We start from the raw sequence: 14,161 nt of genomic DNA, 5'->3' as shown, positions 1-14,161 counted from the left end.
GAAAGATCCTTTACGATAGATATTTTAGCTACATTCCATCTCCATGACTTAGTAATCATGTACTGTGTTACGTTAGATTAAATCTGACGAGGAAAGGTAACACCCGGCCAATGGAAGCTTTATTTCTGTAAAGCCTATGTGGTCGAGTGGTCTTGCGCGTCGAGCATAGTGTAAGGCGATTTAGTGCTACGATATCTCAGTAGAATAAGTTCGAATCCAAGCCAGGAAAGAACCAAAAAATATTTGCTTTTGCAAATTTACAGATCTAACATTGATGAGCTGTTATTTATATGAATGTGTTTTCAGCCTTATATCACCATCACTGGTGATCCGATTGATGAAATATGTCGTAGAGTTGTCGCTGGTTCAGACGTACTTATAATATCATTACTTCCGTGACTGCATTCTTCATTATTTGTAAGATTCCTCACGATAAATTATTTAGCTGATCTGTAAACATTCCATCTACATGCCTATATATCATGTATTGTTACGACGCTAGATAAAAATTGACGAGAAAAGTCACACCCGGCCAACGAAAACTTCATTTTTGTAGATGCTAGGTGTTCGAGTGGTGTAGCGCTTCGGGTATTGTGCAATGCGATTTGGTGCCACGATATCCCAGTAGCATGATTTCGAATCCCCGCCAGAGAAGAACAAAAAATTGCTTCCGCGAATTTACCGATCTAACATTGTTCGGTTGGTATCTTTACTCAGTGTCGGTTGACTATCTGTTCACTGTTTGTACACTGATTGTACATCTTCGGTCGTTTGTATCCATGCTAATCGGACAAGAATCGGATTGAAAAAGGGGATTACATTTCAATTAAAGTTTGATTCACAGGATCTTGATCTGACAAATTTTAATCGGGAAAGGTCCTGTCAAGGCGGGCTGTAAAAATCGTGATTGTGTGACCTAAATTAGCGCCATTATAACGAACATTGCTTTGTTACATAGTCTTAAAATATTTAGCAGTATTAGAATGTAAGAGGCTCGTTGATGATGACACATGAGTATAGTGTACGTGTGTAATTTAAAGTTGCGCTATTCGCACACCGAACAAAAAAATAATGATTAAAATTTTTGTTATAAAGAATTTTTACACTAGTAAATAGTACTTGAAATTCATAAATGATCGCGTGCATGTATCATTTTTATTTTTCAAGAATGGACAAAAATGCAAGTTTTATTATTGTGATTTTGAAACAAAAGGTGCATACAGGTCTTTATTTCAGTTATCCGAATGTGAGTTCAAATTATAGCGATACTCATTCAGTTGCATTAATTCAAATTTATATAAAAAATAGCAATAATTTGCAGTATTCACCAAACCATTCAAGTATGCGGACAAATATCAGGTTTGTTTAAGCATTGCTGATGGTAAGATAATAACTTTCATACAAACTATGCAGAAATAAGGTAATAAATTTATTGCAAACATTATCTCGTAAAAATAATCTATTTATGAAAATAAGTATGTCATAAAAACACGATATACAGATACTTGTACTTTTTAGCAACACTACAAGGTTAACGTAAAAAAAAATACCGTTACAACAGAATAAAAAAAGGCTTGGACAAACCGTCAAAAAATATAACGAAATATTGAACTCCCACGAATATTCATGTGCAAAGTCCGTAGTCAAATGGCAAATCAAAAGCTCAAACACATCAACCGAATGGATATAAACAATCACATTCCTGACTAGGTACATGCATTTTCTTATGTAGAATATCATGGATAAAACATGATTTTATAGCTCGCTAAATTCTCATTTGTATGACAGTCGCATAAAATTCCATTATATTGACGACGTTGTGTATTCTGTATTCTGTAGGTGTCGCTGTTGACACTGGATTGTCTCCCTTGTAATTTTTCAAGTCTCGCGTGTATATATTTCACTCTGGTAAACAACTCACTTGTACGTTGTGTAAACAAAACCAACAGTCATAATAGGTAAACATGTCAAAATGTGGGGAACAGCAGTCAAAGTTGTGTTAAAATCTAAATCAACATAAGTCAAACAAACAGGTTAACAAATACAAAAAATGGCATATATACAAAGCACCTTGGCAAATACCAAAGACAAGAATTTAAAACTTTACCATAGCACAATGATACAAAGATAAGTACTGAGTCACGCCCAATGAATATGTCGCCAAAAATTGACTTAACAGTAAACGTAATAATTTACAAAGACAAAGGAAAGAATATTATACCACGCTATTTAGATGATAAACAACATCAGTACCTAGACTCTATACTTCAAGACCACCGTGTATTATATGTGAAGTTGATACGGAATATTTAACAACAAGATCTTGGTATTTCCTTATGAACTTTTTAGAAAAAAGACGAAACTTTCTTTGACATACCCCTGGTTTATCAACTTTCTGCTCAGACAATGGTGACAAATTCTAAGTAGCAGCTTCAAGCTCTTGCATATCGAATGAGTCGTAAAACGTATATCCCATATGCAGGTGATGTTGGTATATTGCTACTAAGGTAAAAACAATATACAGAAACTTGAACTGTATAGCTACACGGTATAATGACTGTATATTAAAATACCTTAACAACTAGATGCATAAGACAGTGTTAAACAATAAATAAAGTTGTAGTTTAGGTTTCAGACTATGGTATATGATGTGACTTTCCAGACTAAGGGTCCCTTAGCGGAGAATGATGTTTCATGTTTCATAAATATTTGAGATTGTTTAAATGCGCAGTTAGTTGGTTTATATACAGGCATGTCACAAATGTTAGTTTCAACAATTATTATATTTAATTTTCATTTCGAAACAAATTTTATAAAATTGATTACTCTAATCAAACTAAGTTGTAAAATTCACAACTACCATATGTGTGGGTCTAACTTTGAATTAAAAAAAAAAACTTTTTGTTTTAATCAGACGAACATATAATTTTCATAAGACTCTTGCCAGATGCAATAATTATCACAAACTATTTAGAATTAACATACTTTCAAAATGTCTATTTTACCTGCCGTTTTGCTGCTAATAGGCTCGCTGTGTGCTCAAGAAGTAAGTTATTTTTTCAGACCTTCTTAATATTTGAGGGGGTTTACCATAAAATTGAGAATGGAAATGGGGAATGTGTCAAAGAAACAACAACCCGACCAAATAAAAAACAACAGCAGAGGGTCACCAACAGGTCTTCAATGTAGCGAGAAATTCCCGCACCCAGAGGCGTCCTTCAGCTGGCCCCTAAACAAATATATACTAGTCCAGTGATAATGAACGCCATACTAATTTCCAAATTGTACACAAGAAACTAAAATTAAAATAATACAAGACTAACAAAGGCCTGGACTGTCGTTCAAGCTATGTGTGAAGGTGAAACATATACTGTTAAAGATTTGTTTACACTCATTGCGACGATTTTTTTTTTAATTTTTATTACCCTACAAAATTTCCAGAAAATCAAATCGAAAAGTTTATCTCTATAAGTTTAAACCCCAGGATAAATCAATTCATTTTCCTATATTTCAAACATTTAAAAAATATTATTTTTCTTAGTAAAGTAAACTTGACACCATAAGTTTAAAATGTAATTTATTTGTATTTTTGAAAATTTTAATTTCTTTGTTAATAAGCGAGTTTATCAGTGCACAAAATTTTAAAGGATAGTATCTTGACGTTTCCTCACAACTCTGAATAAAGAATATATTTTAAGTGTTACTTGTGCGTTCTAAAAGTATAAAAAGATATTTTAGTAAAATAACAACAAAGCCGAACTTCGGAGAAAATTCCAAACGGAAAGTGTCTCTAAGCAAATGGCAAAATGAAAAGCTCAAACACATCAATAAAACTTAGTTTTAAACATAATTTCAAGTGGTTTCCTTTGCCAGTAAGAAAATTTGATAAACTATTATAAAAAAATATACTACGTTTTTCATAACATCCAAAATAATTCTCTTTAAACGTGGAAATGGGGATTTCTGCTATACGACAATATCGACTATTTCATTTCAACACCAGAAAGAAAAGAAGTAAGTTATTTTTTTCAGACCTTCTTAATATTTGAGGGGGTTTACCATAAAATTGAGAATGGAAATGGGGAATGTGTCAAAGAAACAACAACCCGACCAAATAAAAAACAACAGCAGAGGGTCACCAACAGGTCTTCAATGTAGCGAGAAATTCCCGCACCCAGAGGCGTCCTTCAGCTGGCCCCTAAACAAATATATACTAGTCCAGTGATAATGAACGCCATACTAATTTCCAAATTGTACACAAGAAACTAAAATTAAAATAATACAAGACTAACAAAGGCCTGGACTGTCGTTCAAGCTATGTGTGAAGGTGAAACATATACTGTTAAAGATTTGTTTACACTCATTGCGACGATTTTTTTTTTAATTTTTATTACCCTACAAAATTTCCAGAAAATCAAATCGAAAAGTTTATCTCTATAAGTTTAAACCCCAGGATAAATCAATTCATTTTCCTATATTTCAAACATTTAAAAAATATTATTTTTCTTAGTAAAGTAAACTTGACACCATAAGTTTAAAATGTAATTTATTTGTATTTTTGAAAATTTTAATTTCTTTGTTAATAAGCGAGTTTATCAGTGCACAAAATTTTAAAGGATAGTATCTTGACGTTTCCTCACAACTCTGAATAAAGAATATATTTTAAGTGTTACTTGTGCGTTCTAAAAGTATAAAAAGATATTTTAGTAAAATAACAACAAAGCCGAACTTCGGAGAAAATTCCAAACGGAAAGTGTCTCTAAGCAAATGGCAAAATGAAAAGCTCAAACACATCAATAAAACTTAGTTTTAAACATAATTTCAAGTGGTTTCCTTTGCCAGTAAGAAAATTTGATAAACTATTATAAAAAAATATACTACGTTTTTCATAACATCCGAAATAATTCTCTTTAAACGTGGAAATGGGGATTTCTGCTATACGACAATATCGACTATTTCATTTCAACACCAGAAAGAAAAGTTTTAATATGTAACTGCAAATTTGTTTACATTACTTAACCTGAATTTAATTAATAAAATATGTTTACATTATACAATATAAGCAGATTATAATAGTTTTTTTTTGTGTTTTTTTTTAAAGTACACATTCTCTGATTTCTCATTTGTCAGGAATATTACATTTGTTATCCATTCGTGTGATATATTTGAGCTTTTCTGCGATTTTACTACGGACTTTTTGTTTTGAATTGTGGTCGTCGAAGTTCGGTATTTTTGTTATTCTACTTTTTAGTACACTACAAGCTAATTCTCAAATTTATGTTACACGGTACACGCTTATATAATCTATAATCCGGTTCAGATTCTAATTGTGTATATAATTTTCTTATTTTGAACAGAACGGAAGGAAGGACGGAGGCACAGATCAGTAAATTTATTATCACTTTGCTATCATAAGTTGATAAAAAAAAACCACCCTACTCAAAACTTTTAGCTAGTATTCCGTGTGAAAAATAAAATAAAAGATACAACGTTGTATCAGGCATACGATTGTACGTTTTCTTTATTATACTAGTATCCATTCATCATTATAATTATAGACTAGACAAAAAAACCTGATTCAGAAAGTATAAATTTTTTTTCTTGTAGATGCGTCTTCATAAATTACAAAATTTTCTGTCCGGCGTGTTTGAAACCGTTGTTTAATCATAAAACTTTTAAATCAAAAGTGAGAATAGTTATGCTCTCGCTTCCGACTCCATTATCTTTTATTTGAAACTTGAGTAGCTTTACGAATTCGTCGTTTGAGGGATAAATATATAGGTCAAGTGAAATGACGAAGTAATGCTCAACGAATTTGATTACCGGTAACTGAATGTAATGCTCACTTTAAAGGTGTTTTTGTTTGAGACATCAAACGGCCTCTCCCTGAACAAATATTATAGTTTTAATGATTCATCACTGGGACAAAGTCACTTGATTTAAAATATTACATTAACCGTGAGTCGATAGGACACCCAGGTCTTGACAATATTTAAATTGAATACACTTTTTTATCTAACATTATGTGCTTCAAACAAATTGCTATTCATGTCACATTAATTACATTGCATGATAATAGGTAAAACTTCACCTTGGTTTTTTTAAATGTTTTATATGCAATCATTTATAACAGCGTTTCGATAATGTAATACATGTTGAAACTCGAAAAATAGAAAAATAGTTTATAACTGATAAGAATAAACTATTGTCAAATAGTAAAATTTGCACAAAAAGTTGAATTAAAAATTAAGTCGAAATGTGTTGTTAATTTATAGGTCATAGTAACGGAGTTCACTTTGGAGTACATCCTAATTCTATGCACATGCATTTCAAATAAAATGTTCATAAACTTTGGTGCCTGTAAATTAAAAGAGGGAAAAACAATTTGTGTTTGCCTTCCGACACAGCTCATGAGTTATGAAGCAACAAATAAGATTATTTTTTCAATGTGGAATCCTTATCAATTTGTCATCTATAATATTAAAATTACGAGGTCCAATTTGTCAGCCGTCATCACGTAAAAACGATGAATCAAAGAATTCAACTTTATATATAACTAATATAGTACAATGGTGTTGATTAAAAATTACACCACTCCAGGCCCATTTGTTTTCAACGTAATTAATATTGCCAATATTTAAGAAGTTCCGGGTCGAGTCCGACACCGATACCAATAGTATATTCACCTGTTACCTACTACCTTATCTGTACGTTCCGCATCTGACAGGCGCACCACCAAACGGTGTATTTAGAATTTTGTTTAATACTGTTGAGTAATAAATACTCCAATCAAGGCTCTTTTGTTTTCCAAATTATTAATATTACCAATAATTGATGGGTTCCAGGTCGACGGGTTCAAACAGAAAGATTTTGAAAGCAGAGAAAACTGTGCATTTTATAATAGATGACAATACCAATACTAAAATAAGGCATACGCATAGTTATATACTTTAATTCAGTCACGGACCCACGATATCACGGGTGTGTTCTAGTATATTATAAAGTATGGAACTGCTATCAAAGGAAAAGTATAAGCAATAACTATGAAATGTAGGTACTTAATGATTGATGCTAAAAAGATCAGTGATAAAGAATTGTTTTACTACTTTTCATTAATAATTCGATAACGATAAAGAGTTTGTACTGATTTTGGTTTTTTAGTTTCAATTTTAGACACTAACACACAATTCACCACCCAAGATCGCCCTATATTTCGTCAAATGATACATTCATAAAGAGGTAGTCCCATGATCTTTGAAAATCACTTCACAATACAAACATTTTAAAACAGTATGATGTATTATTTAATTAATGTTTGGAAATGTTGAATGTTATGTATTTATCTGTAAATTTTCAACCACATTTAAATTTTATGCATTTTTAGCGATGTGGAGTAAAGATTTAATTGGTTCGAATGTCGTACATTGTGGGATAATGGTACCTTATTTGGTATTAATTTTGCAGTTAAAACCATGCAGTAAAGGATATGCGAATGTTGTTGATCACTTGTATCACTAATTCTTTATAGCAACTAAATCCATGATAATTGAGACCCCACTAACAAAATAATAAATCAGAAGTAAATGGATTCAAACCGTTTCTGGCCCCTCTATTTTCTCATTTTCTAATTTTGCTTTGGAAAGCTACTTATCACACTAAAATATTCCTTAAGTTTGAAGTTTGTTTGGATGAACTTCAAAACTATTAGTTTCAGAAAATGGATGAGGTTAGGGGGGTAAAAGGGCATCAAAAACGTCAAAAGAAGGAAAAATAATGAGTTTTGGCCATTGTTTCTTAAAATCTAAAAGCGTGCTCCTACGTGACCCAGAAAAATTATGCGATTTAGACAGCAAAAAACAGTTCTCATGACATTGGAATAAAAAAAATCCTGGGTCATGTTGGCGCAGGCACCAAAAAAATTTGTTGTAAAATCAACTGCAAAATGAATAATAATTACAATATTGGAATAATAACAGAAAGTTAACCCCCCTAACCTCCCAAGCTGCAAAAAATTATTGGTTTTGAAGTTAATCCAAACAAACTTCAAACATTATGGAAAGCTTTAACATAACAAGTAGCTTCCAAAAACAGAATCTGAAAAATGAGAAAATAGGGTGGCCAAAAACAGGCATTATCGTACCTTGTCCTTTGTCGAATATATAAGATTCGAACTAATTAAGGTATTTATTCGTATTCCTTTAAACATTAAGCTTTGGAAAAAGTATAGATTTCACTTTTAATTAAATTTTAAAATCCTTAACTTCTTTATTTTCAAATATGAATTACTGACATTATGTTTGACACAAACACAATGCATTTAAAAGAAAGCCAATGTGCATTATGTATTAAAAAATTGTAATTGCTACCATTTTGCTATTGACATACTTAGATTAAATTTGTTTAGCTGCTTTAACAGTTCACGTGATATCTCCGTTCAAAAGGAAACATGTATGTGCTTTTATAACTGATTTTGTTCATGTATGTTTGTACAGAAATTTATAATTAAAATAAAGGAAAAGCTAGGTGCTAGAGGAGTAGGTCCAGTAAGACCCCTTTTTGGCCCCAAAATATAGCAGTTTTACCAATTTGTTTAAATGTAAACTTTTAGTTATTTATTGGAAAGTAAAATGCTTCTGCTACATAAATATGAGCTGTTTTTTACAATACAATGCACATATATCGGGTTCTAGCAGCATTAAATCATGCTAAATTACTGAAATCTTCACAATTTAGCATTTTAGTTAAATTGTAGATAGTTTCTGTCATAAATGAAAGTGGCCGCATTTGTGTTCATTCTTAATATTGAAATGTAAGTTGTATTTGAGGATAATACATAACATATATAAAGGTTGAGGATGAACACGGATGCGGCCACTTTCATTTTTGACAAAAACCATCTGAAAAGTGACATGTTTTGGCATATTTAAATATTTTTCATATTTAAGCTTGACTCGGAGCGTTTTAATGAGTTAATCAGTTAAAATCCTTCACATAAACTAATTGAATGAAGTGAAATAGACACTTAAGAGTTTAAAAAGTGTTCAAAATCTTTCGTGAGATGAAATTGCAATTTGAGGCCAAAATCGGCCCTTACCGGACCTACCCCTTTCTTAATAGTCCGTTCCAATATTTAAGTCGAAAAAAACACCAACCAATAAGGTTGTTATTATCATTTACAGAACGACATATTCAAGAAACGATGGTTGCGGGGGGTTCTACAAAAGGATAGACGCTTGTCTAGACACAACACACTAATAATATTATCGAGAGAGAAAATCACTAACCCTAAAACATGAACGAAAGAAAGTATATAAAATAAAAATAAAAAAAGTAGGAAGATGTATAGTTTGTGGTAATGAAATCGTCAAACTGGGTCATCAGTTGTCGATTTTTAATTTGTCGGATCGAACTGTTTTAACTGTAAAACACGAATAAGCATGAACTCATTTCAAGAATATGTTTACTTAACTTATCACTAGTACATTGTCATCATAATCATAAGTCCTAAGAACATCATGAGTTTTACAAGATTTCTACTGAAACACTTTTTCGCATTACATTATGTACTGCAAAAAAAAAATGCTGAATAGAAATAGACATTATTTATTTGCAATAATGACAGCATTGTGATAATATAATGTTTATTGGACTAAAGATTTAAAATACATTTATAACTGTTAAGATAAAGCACGACGAATAATCAATTTGACTAATTATAGTAAATCTCTGCAAAAATTCCAATTTAAATTATTCTTATGTCATGATATTTCATATGAAAAAGGTATAAAATCAAAATTACCTCAAAACGAAAATAAGTTATAAGGACTTGTAATTTCGGGGTCTGTTATTATTAAAAGTTGTATGGTTCGCTTCTGACCACATACGAATATATAGAGGGTTATTAAAATCCAAATGGGGGTAGGCCGAAGCCGAATCTTCTGTAGAATTTACCCACCCTTTATAGATCCTCAGTGGGTCAGTGGTTAACCGTATAACTAATTTATCGTTTTGTTGAAAAAATAAACAATAAAACACAACAACATTAAGACATGACGTCACCATAAACAGTAGACGTGACGTCATGAAACCCCTTTGAAATTTACTAACCCCTACGGTTCCATAGTGGTCACTACGTGGCAGTGTTAAACTAATCACAACGTGATAATGTACCTGCGGTGCGATAAGGTTACTTTGCGATATGAGGTTTGCTTTTTGTTGAAAGCGATAGCTGTTTGCCTATATTCCATTTGGTTTCTGGTGGAGGGTTATCTTATTGACAATCATGCCTCATCTTCTTAATTTTTATATTTATGAAAACAAATTAAAAGCAATAAGCCCTAACATATAGGTATTTTAGAGTTATGATCAATGGTGTAACAACTTTATAAGACTTCTTTAACTAAATTTTATTGATCATTCTCTGAAGAGTTTGTAGCTAAACAAAAACCTACTTATACAGTTTATTTGTTTTAGTTCTAGATTCTTACACATACAATTAAAAACGAGAGATCCATTTATATTTGGACAATTGAGACATTTTGTAAGGGGTAGGGCCATGATCTTGGAAATTGATTTCACACTAGGCACGTTTGTTAAAAGTATTTCAATTTTTATCAAGACAAGTATCATGTTTTGTATACTATCTAACAACATGTTGACGTATTCCTGAACATGTTATCATATTATTATTTTTTGGAGATTTTGGTCAATTTAATATATTTGTCATCAGGACATGTTCAGGTTTGCAAATTAAGGTTAGATGTTATGCAATTTATGTTACTGCGCATTTCAAAGATAACGGAAAAATTTTTTTTTTTTTTGTGTGGTTGGTTCATTGCGCATTTAAAAAACACAGCATACAAGCCCATAATGCTACTTTATTATTTTATAAATTGTTCTTTCAACCGTAAAGATCCCCGACAACAAATACGCACGAACAAAATAATGAAACCAGCATTTAAATATTTTGAAATTATTATTGTATTACTCGTTATCCTTGGAAATGTTTTGATTGGTGCTAACCTTGATTTTAGATTAGTCGTGACATTTTTTGTCAATACGAATTACTGCCTTTTTGTATGTATTTAAATGAACGCAATGTATATCACACAATAAGTCAATGTTTGTTATATATTGAAATATTCAACGGAAATACTAATACAATAAATACTTATACAATCTCTAAGCAAACATGTCTCAACATATATAAATCCAAAACCAAAATATAACACGAGATGAATACAAAATAAAAAAAATAATTTAAAATCAAAGATAGATTAATATTTCATTTTTGGACACACTCAGTTCATAATGTTCTTTTATTTTTGTTTGTTTCCTACAATGATGTCTTAAGATTATATAAAACAGTAACTAATGTAATTGTTCGCAGAACATTTTATCATCAACAATTTGTCTGCTTTTATGCATAGCCTATTTATATTAATGTTATAATGAGAATTTTAAATTCTTACAGGTAGATTCTTCACAAATAAGTGATTGTTTAAATGATTTGACTATTCCACTAGTTAAACACTAACCGCGGAATTTGAATATGTAATTATTAATTCTGTAATTCGGACACAATTTATCCTTTTCCAAACAGTTTGATTGTGTGTTTGTATAACAAAGGTGTGGTTCGTCTAATTCTATTTCTTTTTTGGTCAAATTCAAAATTGACGTCGTCAAATATTCTTGTTTTCCTCTAACTATCAACTTTTGATGCCACGAAAAAAGGCGAGCATGCATAAAACAAGTATTAGTTTTAACAATTATGCTTATTATAAATTTCTAAACAAATCTCATAAAATTTATTACCCTAATCAAACTAATTCATAAAATAACAACTGTCTTGAGTGGGTTTGACTGTCAATAAATCTATCTGTTTTGAACTGACAAAAAAGTAATTTTCGGTAAACTCTTTCCAGATGCAATATTTATCACAAACTATAAAAAATTGACCTACTATCAAAATGTCTATTTTACCTGCAATCAAGTGTGATTAAGTCCACACATTTGCCGTTTTACTGCTACTAGGCTCGATAGCTGCATAAGAAGGAAGTTAATTTCTCAGACCTTTGTGTCTTTATAAATGTTTCATACTACGTTAACTATCGTTCAAGCTACATTTAAACTAATAAGTATCATATTAAAGGTTGTTATACACTTGATAAAAACATCTATGCCTCTGCATTATATATTACAACTATTGTTGGTATACATTGTATTTTATGACAATTATAACCCAACAAAATTTCAACAAAAATAAATCGATAGTTAATCTCCAAAAGTTTGAAACTCAAGATTATTCAAATTATTTTAAAAATGTCGAATTATTAAACAATATCTATTTAGCTCAATAATTGAACTTGAAACCACGAGTTATATAAATGCACATTCAAGGAACATTCAAACTAATAAATCAAAAATGAAATGGTCAATGCCATGGCTAAAACAGAAAACGACAAACAGACAAACAATAGCACACAAAACACAACATAGAAAAACTAATACCTGAGCAAGATGAACTCCACTAAAACTGTGGTGATCTTAGGTGCTCCGAAATTGAATGCCGATCCTGCGCCACATGTCGTTGCTCAAGTTAGTTCAAACCCAGTAACAAGTCTTATTCGGTCGGTCACGTTCGTGAAAAGGGGACGGATTGTATTGACGACACTAGCAACATATCCGCTATCATCTGTGAAACGGATATTTTATGACGGTCAAACATTTCTAAAAGGAGGATTTCAACTTCACTATTTAGAACTCTTCGTTTAATTGCGTCATTGCGTGCAGCAACCCTATATTATAAAAATCATGATAGGAAATACAAGCGGTTACATCATGGTAATTGGGAGATGTGTATTTCGTATGAAGGCGCTGCTGGAATGTTGCTACATAGAAATGGAAAGATGAAATCAATTCTTTTATCGTTAAGTTTGTTTTTAAACCGACCCTTATCGTCAATTTATTGATGTAAGTCAATATATGTGGCAGACTTACTTGTATCTGTATTATCCTTTATCTCATGTTCGATATGATAACTTCGTTCAAAATAGACACCATGTGTTGAATAATAACTAAATAAGTGAGAGAAACATCATCTATATAGCTAAAAGAAAAGTTAAAATATACTATTAACTTCTTGTCGTTCTTCCTAAGAATTTCCTATATAAAGTCAGCCTGATAAGACAGAAGGAAGTCTGCAAGAAGAGATGCACAGTTGGTCTTCATTGGAATGCCGATTGTCTGTTTAAAAAACACGATCTGCAAACGTAACAAATTTGTTGTCATTAGAGAAATCAACCGATGTTGGTCATTCTTTTCTATGGAAAAAAGCAATACCAACTGTTTCAATTTGTTTTTAGTTAGGAATTGGGTATACTTATGTAAAAGGCAGAAAAGTCAGATCTGTCAATACTCTTGCAAGATGAAAGAGTATAAAATTATATGTACTCTAAACGATCTTTGCAAGTATCCACATCTGATTCACGTCCCCACTAGAATAGGTAGTATTGCAATAACTTTGAAGCCCGGCTTTGATTGCTGATTTAATTGATGTTAATAATTCAGAAAGAGGTTTTTTGGAGCACTAAGAATGCCCTCCATTATACCATTGTTTGTAAGGACACTCATGTAGTTTAGGTATCCAATACAGCGATGGGAGATTCAGTTCTCCATTATGGTTAAAGTTCCAAACATAGAACAGAGCTGAATTAAACCAGGCTTTCCTGTTTTGTAATTGTCGTCAGATTATATGTTAATATAAAAAAGAAGATGTGGTATGATTGCCAATGAGACAACTATCCACAAAAGATCAAAATAACACAGACATTAACAACTAGAGGTCACCGTACGGCCTTCAACAATGAGCAAAGCCCATACCGCATAGTCAGCTATAATAAGCCCCGATAAGACAATGTAAAACAATTCAAACGAGAAAACTAACGAAAAACAAATATGTAACACATAAACAAACGACAATCACTGAATTACAGGCTCCTGACTTGGGACAGGTACATACATATATAATGTGGCGGGGTTAAACATGTTAGCGGGATCCCAACCCTCCCCCTAACCTGAGACAGTGGTATAACAGTACAACATAAGGACGAACTATAAAAATCAGTTGAAAAAGGCTGAACTCATCAGATGGACAAAAATA

At 31.5% G+C, this 14,161-nt stretch overlaps 1 protein-coding gene across 4 annotated transcripts in view; it reads right to left on the bottom strand.

Annotated features, from left to right (window-relative positions):
• Positions 1-12,119, bottom strand: part of LOC143065219 (chitin synthase chs-2-like) — a 65,284-nt gene extending 53,165 nt beyond the window's left edge. For all 4 annotated transcript variants that reach the window (XM_076238651.1, XM_076238653.1, XM_076238655.1 and 1 more), the window contains exon 1: positions 11,983-12,119. The gene's annotated coding sequence lies outside the window, so the exon portion shown is untranslated. The remainder of the gene's footprint in view (positions 1-11,982) is intronic.
• Positions 12,120-14,161: the final 2,042 nt, after the last annotated feature.

This window comes from Mytilus galloprovincialis, chromosome 2, assembly GCF_965363235.1.
Source record: "Mytilus galloprovincialis chromosome 2, xbMytGall1.hap1.1, whole genome shotgun sequence".
Taxonomy (NCBI): domain Eukaryota; kingdom Metazoa; phylum Mollusca; class Bivalvia; order Mytilida; family Mytilidae; genus Mytilus; species Mytilus galloprovincialis.
Note: the sequence above shows the minus strand (reverse complement) of the source record. Positions and strands in the feature narration are given on the sequence as shown.